The following is a 15,029-nucleotide window of genomic DNA, read 5'->3' as shown; positions in this document are numbered from 1 at the left end:
ATGGGAGCTGGGCATGTGGCGGCACTGGAGCACAGTGCTGCGTTTGCCAGCGAGTTAAACTTCATCTACACATCTCTCCAACATATATGGCTAAGTATTGCACCCACCACTTAGTCAAGCTAGAATAAAGATTTATTATATACATATGTATAAAGCCGGTAGATACCTTCCACTTAAAAAAAAATGTACTGGCAGCATTATTTTTTAACAACTAGCAACTTTCAGCTGTCAAACGTCAAAAATATCTGTGCGTATTGTTCTTTTTGGCGTCGAAATCCGGCGAAAAATAATTGATCCCTAAAGAAATGTAAGTACATATTTCCTTTTAAATATAAGATGATATTTAACTTAAATGCGAGTAATTTAAAATATATCAACTTTTTTTATATCATCAATGTTTGTCAAAAAAAAAACATTATTTTAGGTTAACCACCTATGTGATATTCTTGTTATAATATGTTTATATTGTTGTCATTTATATTTTGTCTTGATTCCCAGTATAAAAAATATTGAATATTGAATTAGAATTGAAAAAGTTTTCTAATCATATGAACAATTTATTATTAAATCCATTTATATTTGTAAAATGATTAAGTTGTGACTCGAATTTACCAAAAATTTACATTTAATAGCTTTCAATATCTCTATCACCGATAATCTAAATTAATGCCAACATGGATAACATCACCGGGTTCCTAAAAATGCCTCAGTTTGGCCAGCGGATTAGTATCTAGTTAGTTTTGTTAGTCAGCACAACAGACACACGGAGCCGTGTAAAAGCATTCGCACAGAAGATTCAATCATAATATTCCCACTCAACCATCTTTCACCCATTTCTATCACGAATCCCTTTCATAGGTAGCGCAATTTTCCTGATACAAACCCAACACAATCCTAAAGAACAATTGAAAAATAATCCTATCACGAAATCTTAACCGCAACACAAAGGCAACATTACCCAGCAGCACCCTAATATGAAAACCTAAAACACACAGCACCCTTCATCAACCACAATAATTTCAAAATTAAGGCCATGCTTGCAATAATAAATTTCAGTTTTCTTCCGGCAACGCAAAGAGCCAGAAGTCAGGTCATGCCCAATTTTTTTGTTAACATACAAAAAGATTTTTTTTGTTTTTGAAATTATGTATTAAAAAATATTTTTATAATTTTTTCTCCTTACCTTTCAATAACTATTTTCTTTTCAAAACCATATGTTTATTTCAAAGAAAAATTAATTTTTTCAATACAAAAACGGTGTTTTAAAAAGAAATTCAATTACGTCAAATGTTAATTGGGTTTAAAGAAAATTAAGATCTTATCGAATACTGGGCCTTAAGTGTGTACGTCATATAGTCAGCTGATGACAACCTAATATAATTTTTCTATAGACTTCTGCTTAGTAAAATTTTAACAATGTTACCGAATACCGCCAAAAAAATATTTACTTAAGTAGTAGATACTGTGGTTCTTCGAGCGCCCGACGCGGCTGCTGAAAGAACCACGCTCCATCATTTATTTAATTTTTTCTGGAGATTTACATCTCAAGTCTCCAATTTTTTCTCATCTATAAATATTGTGATTGGTGTTGACTAAAAATGGTTAAAAGTTATAATTTTACAAAGGTTAGCTGTTAACTGATGAAAGTGCATCAAGAATATCATTGCGTCGTTCAATATAGCAATGCGGTCCTAAACGGTGTAGTGTATTTCTGAGAATCTGTGCCAAATGAACACATGTTAAAAAGTGCTTTGTGTTCGTCCCTTAAGGGTACGTTACGACCACAGTTTATTAATTCGAAACCCCCAGCTTCTCGAGAATAAATGACTACAATAAAAATATGCAGACAATAACGATCCTAGAACATGTGCTTAAACGGTTAAGTTTTATGAAATCGAACTACAACTTTAAATACCTCAACTACGCCAGCTCCATCCGTATAAATGCGAAAGCGGAAAACCTCAGAGACATAGCCATCATGTCGGATCACGGAAGGGCGGCAAAAGAGGCTAAAAGTAAAGTCCCGTTTGAACTGTGCTAGTCTGGAAGTTGGAAGTTGGCCATCCACAATGACGAAGATCTCAACAAGCTGCCCTCCAGCGTGACGACCATCGCTCAGGAAGGCGTCCTGCCCAACACCTTGGCCTTTCTCCAGCCCATGGGATCAAGAGGAAGGCGTTTTAATTTGTCAGCTCATCTTTTCCCCGCTCCAGACTCGACGGTCCGAGACTGATTGACGACGTTTTAATCCATTTATTTTTTGTATATCGTTATCATCATCATCCTATTTTTATTATTATTATTCATGTATTTGTAAGCTTCCTTGGGGTAGTATTTTACGAAAATGGCGCTATAAAAAATTATCCAATTTATTATTATTATTATAGTAGATACCTCAAGTATTTTTTTAAAGGGCAAACATCCGAGACGCAACTCATTTCTAATTCATGGTTTATTTCGTCTTGCGGCCGCCAGATGGCACTAGTATGGAGTATTCCCCGTACATATTTTGCGCGCGATATTCGTAGGGTCATCAACCTCCCGTCCTTCGAGCATCCTCCCCCCCCTTCCTCCGTCATCCCTCGCCCCCCGACCGATGCCACCCCTTCCTTACTACAGCCATTTTGCACGCCTACCTACTTTACTATATGTTTATTTGCATGCATCGTAAACACGCCAATGCACCTGGCTGTACTGATATTGCTAACGGTTTTTTTTTTACTTTTATTTTATTTATAGTAAAAAAAAATGTCCACCTCCATAGTGTAGTGGTCAGCACACTCGGCTACCGTACTGGAGGTGCCGGGTTAATTCCCAGGGGGTGGGGTCAAATAAAACACAAGTAATTTTTTCACTCTAATATTTTTTCAATATTACCATGGACTGGTGGCTGAAGCGGAGGGCTGATCCGCTTTCCTTCATGTGTTAATGATCAAGGTTACACTGCGTTTATATGATGCAGTGCCCTATGCACCATCAGGTGCAGGTGAGGGTTTTGAAAAAATGAAATTTATTTCATTTATAGTAAAAAAAATGTAGATGATAAAAATCGAACGACTGTCGATTTTTTAGCATGCTTATTTCTAGCAAAGTACGTACACACGTGCTACTAAAAAGCTATTGGTCAATAATACTATGCTTTTGTGCTAAAATGAGCATGTGTATCTAGACATGTCGCTCACTCCTTTCAACAACGTCATATATCAAAAAACTAGATTTTTCAGGAGTTTTTAAAGTTTAAGAATATAATAAAATGTATCAAAAATAAATATCAAGCCACTTATTGAACTTTTTACTGTGCAACAGATCTTAGGTAAAACCTTAAGGTTTTTTTCTCTATTTGAAAAATGGTTAGTATATTAAAAAAAATAACTAAACAATACCTTTTCTTCAAAATGCAAAAACAACACTTTCTGCCCTGTAGCGGGTAAATATCTAGTTAAAAATATGCCGCTTTTGCTAGGATATAGTACATTTTCTGGGCATTCCGAAAACATGCCCAGAAAATGTACTATAACACTGAAAACTACACAACTGAAAATTGACGATTTTTTTTTTTAATATAACGTTGAAAGGAGTGAGCGATGTGTCCTTTAGTGATACGAGCTGTCAGTCTTCGTAAATTTTGGGTGGCATATTTTAAAGAAATTAGCGAAGCCCTCCCATTGCACGTTTCACGTCAGTTAAATAAGTGCACTTGTGACTTGTGGCACTTGACCTATTGAACTTCTCCATTGGGTATCGCCTATTCAATCGTAAGACCTTTATTTGCGCATCACACGATCGATTTCTGCCAAAAGACTGACCATAATAGGCGTTATGTGTTTATTCCTCAAAACCATGTGTAAAGGTTGAGATAAGCACTATTGATCAAATTAAGGAAGGTGCGTTGAGATCGTTTGGGCATGTGGAACGAATGAAAAAGAAAGAAATAACAGTAAAAGAAATTTATTATGTGAATGTGGTTGGAACCAGAGGAAAACTGAGATTAACTTGACATGAGCAAGTACTTGAAAACGGTCAGGTCGGGAGTCGGAATAATCGGCTAGTATGTATGAGGAGATCCATGAATGTGGAAGAGGCAAATACTGTTTGCATAGACAGATTGGTGTAGCGTTCTATTCTCTCTGCCTACCCCTGCGGGGAAGCATCGTAGTGTTTATTTAGTTTTTTATGTGTAAATTTATTCTGAAACACTTCCGTAGTGTACTTTTAGATGTAGGTTAGTGACATATATTTTGACCTTACGCACGAACGCGTAAGGTCAAAATATATGTTTAATTTTTACCTGAATCTCAGGGTTGGCATAGTTACGATTTTAAAAAGACTGTTTCGATACGTGCCCTATGAACCATTGGGTGCGGATAAACGTTAGAACGTAGGTTCCCTCCGGGAGTCTGACCGGCTCCAAGTGGGTCTTCTAGGAGGCATTAGAGTCTCTAGGAAACTGAAGGGGCTGGAATGCGGGCAATAATTTTTATTCCTTCCCCTCTCTATAAGGGACATTCCGGCAATTACTTTTGACAAAAAATTCGGCAGGGAGCGCCAGGCTAAAAGTTTGGGAATATGTGGGTTAGAAGAATATTATAAAAATGTGTAATTATGACAAAAAGTTAACATTTCTGCGCTATCTCTGAAATAGAGGTCAGAAGAATGTGTGTAGGGAATAATGATCTTTATAGCTTAGGCTGTAAGGGCTGGGGGATGCTTGTCTAATGGCTAGAATAAAGGGTTTTGTTAATCTTCACATTATCTCAGCACCAACATAATCTCTGAATTCTCTTACCGAAACGGATTCCTACTTTTATGATTACGATTATTGTTCAAATTTCTTCTTTTTCTTTTAACGTAAAGGCTACGTCATTCGAGACCGTTCTAGCCATATTATTTTAAGGATCTATCCGACATCGGATCCTTGATAGTTCATAAGGAACCGTCACGAGAGGTGATATCATACGTGATGTAAATAGTGAAAGACATTGGTACCATAAACCAAGCTAGGACACAAAATGCCGAACCCTCTTCTACTGGAACGGAAGGCCTGTTGACGACAGTCAACAGTCCGGCTTCTCCTGAGGAGTCTTACGTGGTTTCCTCCAGCAATGAGCAAATGCTGAGAAGTTTCTGATTAGCCCACACTAGATTATCCCACCTGTTCCCAACACAGGTTAAAATAAAACATATTTTTTTAAGTTTTATAACTTTCTTATGAAACAAAAATCCGCTTAGTGATCTATGAACCTTGTACATAAAGAGCACGGTAAAAATAATGAACGCAATTACCATATTTTAAAAAAGGCCATATTATTTCATATTATAGGTGTCTCAAGTTGATATGAAACATTATCGTTCTTTTTTATATGAAAGAAGATGAAAGTGAATAAAGTGATCGCTTAAACCAGCTTAATGCCAGGTCGTAAGCCCTGGGATGTTCAGACTTCCATCTTATTTCATATAAAGAGGAATGATAGTTGTGGCATATTAAGCTGAGACACCTATAATATTGACATCTCATCCGTAGGGTGAATAATCCAGTGTTTCATATAATATTAATATCATATTATTTAATTTAATTCTTTCTTTAAGGCTCTGCATACGTTATGTACCAATTTATTTTTCTTTAAATCTAGGTAACTTACATTTGACATACCGTAGAACGGGGCTACTTGAGCCCAGTACAAAAAAGAAATTTAAATCTGTATTTGGTCTACAATAATGAACTATCGTGACAATAAGTGTCACCTGTCAGGAAAACAATGAATCATGTCGAAACGTTCATTATTGTAGACCAAATACAGGTCTTAATATTTTTTGTACTGGGCTCAAGTAACACATCAAAGTTCAAGTAGCCCCGTTTTACGGTAATTGTTTTTTTTTTCTTAAAACACCGCTTTTGCAATCGAAAAATAAGTTTTCCACCGATATCAATATATGGTTTTGAAAAGAAAAGAGTTAAAAGGTAAGGAGTTTAAAAAAATTGCGAAAGATTTCTCAATATATAATTTAAAAAATAAAAATAAAACAATAAATATTCTTTAAAAAATCGGGCGTAAAATGATGTGTGGCTCTAAGCGCAGTTGGATGCTTAATGAATTCTACTATTGCTTTAAATTTTACCGGTACTTATACCATTATTTCTCAAAATCTATCCTTTTCTTACACCGTATTTGAGTGGTGTTCGAAAATGATGCGAAATGCATTGAAACACGTGCCACAATGGATTTTAAGAAATAGTGGTATATACCAAGTAAAACTTAAATGAATTTTATTGTCTTGGTGTAACAGTCCGACTAATTTATAATTTACAGCTAATTTTTCTCAATGTTTGACATTTTCGAGTCGGCTATGTTTTGTCTACGTGTTCCTCACCACGTCACCACGTCACCACGTGACCGCATGCATGGGCGGACCGGTGAACTGGTGAACCCGACCCTACAAACTAGAAACTTCTGGAACACAACGCGACTTCATATTTCGGGGACGTATTGTATTTTCAAAAGTAGACAAATCCTTTTTCAACCCTAGATTCATCACACCTTTATCACACCGGGCTAACTATCAATGCTGAAATCATTCTCTCGAAATCGTTAGACTTTTTTCTTCTTCTTCTTCCTCTTTATATAGGGATTTATCCTGTCACTCTCCGGTCCGCTCCTGGGAGGTGGAAGACCAACTATCTCTCCATTATTTTAGGTGGTCTTCCTAGGGGTCTGCCAAATCTTATGCTGCTGTCCGCTGCTATCCTCACCGCTCGATCCGAACTTGCTCTTCCCACATGATTTCTCCAGAAACGTCTTCTTTCTCTTCCCCGTCGCACAACATCGCAGATTTTTCTTATTTCAGAGTTTCTTACTCTGTCGCGAAGTGTTAGGCCTGCAATGGGTCGTAAGAGTCCTCATTTCGGATGAAAGCGTTTCGCGGAGAGAATGAAACGCCACACTCTCCTTGTCCTGACATACATTCCTCGCTTCCTTCACATCCAAAAATTATGTCATTCATGCCCTCCAATTACACAGACTTTTGACCACCACCAGAGTTTAGGTCCTGATTGATCTGGTCATACCAAGTCTTTTCGGCCGTCCTCGTTCTGTTCTCCCGCTCACATTCGCCATATACACAATTTATGTACTCTTTCTTTGTCATTCTCTCGTTATCCATTCGCTCCACGTGTCCACACCACCTTAAAGAACTCTTCTTAATCTCTTCTTCACTAATTATACAATATTGACTCTTGATCGTTTACCCATTCCTTTGCTCCAAATTTTTGTTTCCCTCTTACCTCCGCCGGCAGCAAATTAATTAAATGATCGGAACTATTTATTGAAGTATTCTACTTCCATATTTATTGCTCACTCTTGGGACCATCAACCCTTCTTTGTGTGTGAAACAGGTACATAGTCGTGCACGAGAGAATTTTTTATACTTTTTAATAGTTTGTTACTCAACTATAATATCCATCTACAATGTTCCCCGCAATAGAAGTATCGTAATAGGGCTAATAATAATAAATTTGTAAAATTTATATAGCGCCTTTTTCGCAAAATACTACGTTATGGGCTGTATACCAATTTAACATTTTTATTAATAAGTTGTACATATTTACAGACAAAGGGTCAAAATCGAACCCACCAAACATAGAGCAAAAGAAATTGAAACACGTATTTTTGCGTGTTTACAATTGATACGAATTTGAGTTAACGTATCTCAGCAAAACATTAGTATTTCACGCAAATTTGATTAGGCAAACACACGATAGTAAAATGTATTTTTCAATATGGACGAATTGTTAACAGTTCGTAACCAAATTGAACAAATCCAGTTTTATCGTTTTTGCGGAGTTTTTTTCTTATTTTGTAGCCAAATTTTAGTATGAAAACTTTTCATTACAATTTTATTTATTTTGTTATTCGCTATTAACACCCTAAAAACATTGAATTTTCTCCTTTTGGCACATATCCATTATATTAAGGGTGCAGCATCAGTTCAGCGCAATGTTTATACGATTGTAATATTTTACATGAAGGGATTGATCAGTGTCACGCTTCATTCAATTCTGTTTCTAGCAAATTAACGTTTTTTTCCCAAACTATTTATTAATAAAAAAAAATATCTAACTAATTAATATGAGGCTTCTCCGCAGTGGTATGCAGAGAGAATACAACGCCATACCCCTATGTCTTCGCAAGCAATCTTCGCCTCTTCTATATTCATGCAACTCCTGAGATACCCGCGGTTTATTCCGCCTCTGACCTGTCCACCCCCAATTATTTGAAGTACTTGATCATGCCAAGCTCTCCTCGATCTTCCTCTGCTTGTAATTACGTTTGCATTGTATATTTATTATACCGTTCTTTCCTCACCCAATCGTTCCACGTGTCCATCTCAACACACCACTCTTAATTTTACCGATATGGCTTTTCAACTTTATTTCGCCGTTCGATCATCTACCATACATTGTTTTTCCTTACATGCATTCGTGCACAGATAATTAATTAATTAGGGTAGTCAATTGAGGTAGGTAGTAAGGTAAGCTAGGTACTACTTAGTAAGGTATGGTAGGTACTTGTTCCGTTTTTACAAGTCACGCGGGTAAGTTAGGCTATGCCTATGCACTGCTTTTCTGCCTATATATAATGCACGCCCCTGCATTTCGGCTGCATTCAGCCTACTTTCATCCTTCTCTTGCAAACTCCACGCTTTGTGCTGGTTTAGCTACAACTACGAGTAGTTTCTGTAACCTCATTTAGCCATGAAGTGGATTTGTCCGCGTTTGAAATCACCCCCTAATTTATGATAAGGATTAGATAATATAGTGTTTTGAACCCCGCGATACGAGGGCGATATGACAGCGATATCGTGAACTTGAAATGAAAACACGTTGCACTTTGACTTAACGGTATAACTTTATCTGCTTTTTACTACTCGCCTTGATAAATATGCTATGCAATTCTAAACTTCAAAATGCATCCTAATTATACGTAGCTCTTATGTTTTATGTATGTATATATATATATATATATATATATATATATATATATATATATATATATATATATATATATATATATATATCTATATATATATGTATATATATATATATATATATATATATATATATATATACATATATATATATATATATATTATATATATATATATATATATATATATATATATATATATATATATATATATATATATATATATATATATATATATATATATATATATATATATATATATATCTAACCCTTATCCACCCGATGGTGCATAGGGCACTGCATCATATAAACACAGTGTTATCTTGATCTAACACATGAAGGAAATGTGATCAGCCGTCCGCTTCAGGTACCAGTCCAGGGTAATATTAAATAAACATTACAGTGAAAAAAAGTTCCAAAAATACAGTTTCAAATTTTTGAGTAGTGTGGTTGTTAATCATGGGTATAATGGTAATGTTTAACTTGTATAATGTGATCTCTCAAACCAGCCAGGACATATGACCTCAAAATACCCAGAATTCCATATTCTTATTCATCTATGTTGAGATGATAACATATACAGAAACCCAAATTCTTGAACAAGGATTTGGACACCTTAAAGTGTTGTGAATATTCTTCTTCCAACCCTTATCCTCACCCAATTGTGCATAGGGCACTGCATCGTATTGATGCAATGTTATCTTGATAGTTACTTACATGAAGGCAGGGTGATCACTCCTGCGCTTCAGGGTAATATGAAATTAATATTATAGTGTAAAATCACTAATATTTATTCAATAATACTGTGAACACATAAAAAAACTAACCAACTAACCATCACGCCGCTTCCCCGCAAGGGTAGGCAGAGAGAATAGAACGCCATACCACTCTGTCTTTGCAAACATTCTTCGCCTCTTCCACGTTCATGCATCTCCTCATACATACCCGTCGATTGTTTCGGCTCCTAACCTGACCGCTCTCAAGTATTCTGAATACATAATTTTATTTTTTTGTTCCGAGACCTCACACTACAAATCTCGCTTTCTTCATTCCATATTTGATCTCGAGGAGCTTTGGATATATGTACATATGTACATACTAATATCGCCCACTCCTTTCAAGAACGTCATAAATCAAAAATCGTCAATTTTCAGTTGTGCATGTTTTCGGAATGACCAGAAAATGTACTATATCCCAGCAAAAGAGGCATATTTTTAACTTAATATTTACCCGCTACAGGGCAGAAAGTGTTGTTATTTGCATTTTGAAGAAAAGGTATTGTTTAATTATTTTTTACAAAAACTAAATATTTTTCAAATGGAGAAAAAACCTTCAGGTTTTACCTTAAAAGATCTGTTGCACAGTAAAAATTTCAATAAGTGGCTTGATATATATTTTTAATACATTATATTATATTTTTAAACTTTAGAAACATTCTCCTGAAAAATCAAGTTTTTTGATTTATGACGTTCTTGAAAGGAGTGAGCGATATATGAGTGGAATAAATGTAGATAATGTACGCGGTACACAATGAATGAGCTCGGAATTGTTCGTAAATTGGACAAAGTATCAATTTATTATTTACAATGACACTCAAGTGGCTTTATTGAAAATCAATAACTGATTTACGACATTATCAATCCTCCACCCACTCGCTATCTTCTTATTCATACATATTTATTTATCCATCTAATTTTCATATTATTTTTTGGCATCTCATCAAAGATGAAGAAGAATATAGAAGTCTGGGCATTTACAGGGTTGATGACCGTCATAGGCTGGTTTAAGTGATCACTTTACACACGTGTAACATTCACCATTCTCCCCATTATTGACAACCACACTTCTTGACTTCTTGGAAGTTTTATAAATATGAATTATTTTTTTTGAAACATTGTTCTTGAATCACTAGAACTTCACTAGAGACATCTATCTATTGGTGAGATGAAAAGAAGCTTTTTTATTAAGCAGAAACACTTTTTATTAGTATGTGAGGTCCGAATCCTGGATTATAATCACATAGATGAGAATCGCCAGAAAATATCATTTTGATTTTGATCATTTTTAGCTGATAATTTGACCAGTTAATTGGTCAAATTATAAGCCAAAAATAGTGTTCGGAGCGTCAATGTAAGAATTGACAACTTTCTGCGTGGAATGGCAGAATAAGAAGAAGAAGAAGACGAAGGGTTTAATGATATAATTTTCTATTTAAAAAAACACAAGAGCACAATGGTGAAGGGGTCGATGGGTGATTGGAGTTATGTTTGAAAACAACCCTCTTCCAGCCGTTGTTTATTATTTGTCACCAAAACAATGGAGGCGCTCCTAATAATTATCGGGTCTCGCTTCCGGCACCCCGAAACACAAACTGCTGTTTACTTTTCACCCAATAATTAATCATTTTATTGTGCTCCTAATAAGAAAGTCATTGTAATGGAAAAGGTACTTTGAGTATACTAATGCCCGCGGATTCTCAATCTTTTTTACAGGGTTTCCACTTCAAAATGGACTTTTTACAAACCGAATTGAACGTTTTGCATTACGAATTGGACTCTTAGGAATATTTATTTTAATTTTTGTTTTAATTTAAATTTCGTCATGTCTTACCACAAAGTGAATGCTGAAACAATAAATAAAATATTTAAATGTCAAAATTTCAATAATTTCTTGTTTTAAAATCACTATAAATATTTTTTATAACTTAATTATAATGTCTACCGGTTTCTAAGCTAAACGCTTCTTAATCAAGACTGATTAATAGTGATTTTAAAACAAAGTTAAATTTTAATTATAAAATGGAAAATCACAAAAGTTAGTGCTTCAAATTAAATTATAATCAAAATTTCATTCCACAAAGTAAATTCAAAATCAATGAATAATAAAATTTTATATCACTTCCACCGTATTTTTTTAGTGAGTGGTTCTCCAGATAATCGCGGCCCAACATTTGAAGAGCACCGCCACCCGGTTCTCCCTTCGCCCCATAACTCCTTCAATTATTCACCTTAATTATTCGACATTTGCACTTACACAATGAACACTTTGAAATGTGCTTCAATTTCCCTCGCTGGGACTTCTCCAAACCTCTCACAGATGTGACGAGGCAGATTTTACCAACTTTACTCATTAAAATGTCAAACTGGCTCGCGAAAGTGCGCTTATTATATACATACATTTCACATACGTAGTAAATATATATATATATATATATATATATATATATATATATATATATATATATATATATATATATATATATATATATATATAATATATTAACTTTGTGGATCATATTGATATATTATTTCGAGAAATAAAAAATACTTTGTGCTCTGATCCACTGACATTTTTATTAACCAACTAGTTTCGGCAACAACATGTTGCCCTCTTCAGGGTTTATTTATTAGTAATAAATAAACCCTGAAGAGGGCAACAGGTTGTTGCCGAAACTAGTAGGTTAATAAAAATGTGACTGGATCAGAACACAAAGTATTTTTTATTTCTCGAAATAATATATGTTTTGTTACTTGTTAAGATATTATATTTTGTTAATTGATTCTCCAGTCACTTTGTGGTAATATCCATCATTTTTTTGACATCTCATCAAAAATTAAGAAGAATATGGAAGTCTGGCCATTTACGGGGCTGACGACCGTCATAGGCTGGTTTGAGTGATCACTTTACACACGTGTAACATTCACCAATTCTACCCATTATTGACAACCACACTACTCAAATTCTTGGAAGTTCTATACATATGAACCAATTTAGAAACCTTGTTCTTGAATCACCAGAACTTTACTAGAGACATCTATTGGTGAGATGTAAAGAAGCTTTTTACTAAGCAGAAACTCTTATATTAGTATGTGAGGTCCGAATCCTGGATTATAATCACTCACATGAGAAACGCCAGAAAATACCATTTTCAAGTATTTTGTGAACAAGTATTTGGACACACTCAAAATGTTGTATTATCTATCCATTTGTAATTAAAATTTTACTTAAATTACAAACGGAAATGCCACTATTTCTTAAAATCCAATTGTGACACGTGTTTTGATGTATTCCGCATCACATCACATACGGTGTTAGGAAATTTTTGATTTTTATAAAGATTAGTATTAATCAATTAAAATTTCAATTAAAAAAATATACCTTCTTATACGAAGAGAATATGGAAGTCTTGGCATTTACAGTCCTTACGACCTAAATCTTTCTTCTCTCTCGTGTGTCGAAATTTGCCTAAAACGTGACTCACCCTTGAAATTTCGCTCCGATTCTCGCCCAATTATCAATTATCGAATCGTTGCCTAAGAGGTTTCGCTTCTATGCTATAGATATTAAAAACAATTCTTTAATTCACCCTCATGAATTTCTTCCAATAATCCTCGCAACTAAAAATAATTAATGGCATTGATTTTTAAAATACTAAACCGATGTAGGTACTCAGCATTTTAAAAGTTGTCATACAATATGGCAGGAATGCCAACATTCTTTTTTATAGTTACTTGTTAACAGGAAAAAACGTTACGGTTTTTATCTGCTTTATAGTTTTCATAAAAAAGGAGATTTGCTAACAAAAAATAGTGTTATGGTCACTCTTGTAAGGCAGTTACCATGTATTTTATATGGCAGTATAAACATTACACATGCGGGCATCAACACCGCCACCGCCCTGACGTGTCCGCATACCGCAATGTGGCCATTACCGAGACCTAGGGAGCTATTCACAATTCGTTAGTTGATTCGGGAGTCACTTTGTGGTAATATCTATCCATTTTTAATTAATATTTTACTTGGTAACTACCAATATGTCTTAAAATCTATTGTGGCACTTGCTTCCATGCATTCCGCATCATTTTTTAACACCGTGCGGAAATACGGAATGCAGCGAATCACGAGTCACAATAGATTTTAAGAAAAAGTGGTATTTGCCAAGGAAAACTTCGTCAATCAGCATCCTATTTAATTCCATTCATACATTTTCAAACACCGTATGTAAAGCCAATTCTAAATTTTAAAGCTGTGTCCTTGGGATGTTAAAGGATGAAGATGTTCCCACTGATAAAAACAATAAATAAATAATAATAAACAGCTCCTACCCCCTCTTCATCCTTCACGCAGATATACATTCATCTCTTCCAAAAACTGTTACTTTTGATTTGCCGGCATTTAACAGCAAATTGCTTTCCTTGCACACTTTACACTTTTGTCACAAACGCCTGGTTACATTCACCTGTCTACCCATGATTGACAACCACACTACTCAATTTTTTCGTACTCCTAGATGTATCATTAATCTCATGACACAGTACCTACATATGAGTTCACAACAGTTTTCGGAACTCCTACATAAGTATATGGTATGCATCTCGTACCTGTCAAAATGTAAAAAGAACTCCTTAAAAAAAGGGAAGAAACTCAGATTTGTGCACAAGGATTTAGACAAGGATTTAGAGGTGTTTAAACAGATTTTAATTTTATTTGTACTTTTTTCAAATTTCGTCTCACGTTAATTTTATTTGTACTTTTTTTAAAATTTCATAAGGTTGTGAGAATAGCCCCGCCGGTCCGTCACTTGACTCTGCCCAACTACGCGTCATTTAATGTTACGTTATAGCAGCCGCGTATTGCGTACTACGCAGAATCCTCGAGAAGGAAAATGTTTGCAGACCTCCCCCACCCCCACCCCTCTCCCCACCCCCCACCCCGACCGCGGCTTTACTGTGCGACGCAATACCGAAACCTTCGGATACAGAGTACCCCGCGTTTCTGGCAAATCAAAGATGCCACCTTAAAAGGTCGGAAAATTTCTCGCAAATTAACCTAAATTCAATATTTATTTCTTCAATGGATTCGGCAGTACTTTGTGGTTAATGAGTACGGCTTTTTTTAAACAAAAAAGGTAACGGAAATCACTTCATGTCAAGCTTTTTACCAAAACAGATTGTATTCAAATATCATGTAAATAAAATTTAAAGCAACTTTTCCTATCATTTTGACGAATTATTTAAATATAGATTATAATAACGTAAGCGGAAACAT

The 15,029-nt window shown here is 35.0% G+C and overlaps 1 protein-coding gene across 1 annotated transcript in view; it reads left to right on the top strand.

Moving 5' to 3' along the window:
• The first annotated feature begins 216 nt into the window (after positions 1 to 216).
• MESR6 (misexpression suppressor of ras 6) overlaps positions 217 to 15,029 on the top strand; it is a 29,491-nt gene continuing 14,678 nt past the window's right edge. The window contains exon 1 of the mRNA XM_088259452.1: positions 217 to 307. The gene's annotated coding sequence lies outside the window, so the exon portion shown is untranslated. The remainder of the gene's footprint in view (positions 308 to 15,029) is intronic.

Source organism: Brachycentrus maculatus, unplaced genomic scaffold (assembly GCF_059751285.1).
Source record: "Brachycentrus maculatus isolate JH-2025_06_01 unplaced genomic scaffold, ASM5975128v1 h1tg000117l, whole genome shotgun sequence".
Taxonomy (NCBI): Eukaryota; Metazoa; Arthropoda; class Insecta; order Trichoptera; family Brachycentridae; genus Brachycentrus; species Brachycentrus maculatus.
The sequence above is the reverse complement of the archived record's forward strand: the minus strand, read 5'-3'. Positions and strand labels throughout refer to the sequence as shown.